Genomic DNA, 849 nt, shown 5'->3' with positions numbered 1-849 from the left:
GGGGAAATCTCCCGAAACGTTGCTGTGTAATATGAAATAAATTATTATATTGTAATAAGAAAGAAATTGTTGTCATTCACTAAATCAAGTTAATGTATAACTGTTTTTGTTTAAATTTGGCTATCAATTAGTCCCTGTGTAATTGGATAATTTTTATTCATATTTAATAGATGAGTATATGAAAAAAGATGTTTGTGTGTGTGTATACATATATATATAAGTTATGGTCAGGATCACTTGGTCACTTCGATGTTAGCTGATTGAATGTATATACCGAGATATAACGAACACCATATAGCCAGTATTTTTTTAAAAAGCGAGTCACATTTCTTCCTATTTTTTTTATAGGTTCGCCTTCGTCGATACCTGAGTGGTGCCGAAATCCGGGGGTTTTAGAAACCAGAGTAATTCTTGTTTTCAAGAAATTTTATTTTTTGTTTTGATTTTTTTGTCTCCTAGCATTGTATATTATAACATATAATATTATATGAGCATATTATAACATTGTATGAGCACCTGTAACGGAATCGTGAAAGCAGTTGTTCTGACCCTGGAGAGTCGTAACCAAAACAATCAATGAAAGCTTATTGCCCACACTTCTTGACATTTAGTATTGGCAGTGCATTGTGCAATGCTGGCTGTACTAGATACAACACAACTGAGATATTTATGTTGTGCAAATAATCACAACTGTATGAACAGGACTGCAACTACTGCTTGAGCCCATCGAACACCCACAAATTGATTTTATACTGGTTATGTCTTTTCAAATAATGAATCTTCTGAGGATTTTTAATAACATATGAACTAGAGAACTCTCATATTCCAAAAATATGAGCATATAATGAT

Source organism: Halyomorpha halys, unplaced genomic scaffold, assembly GCF_000696795.3.
Source record: "Halyomorpha halys isolate HHAL.00 unplaced genomic scaffold, Hhal_1.1 Scaffold834.1, whole genome shotgun sequence".
Lineage (NCBI taxonomy): Eukaryota > Metazoa > Arthropoda > Insecta > Hemiptera > Pentatomidae > Halyomorpha > Halyomorpha halys.
This window is presented reverse-complemented; position numbering follows the sequence as displayed.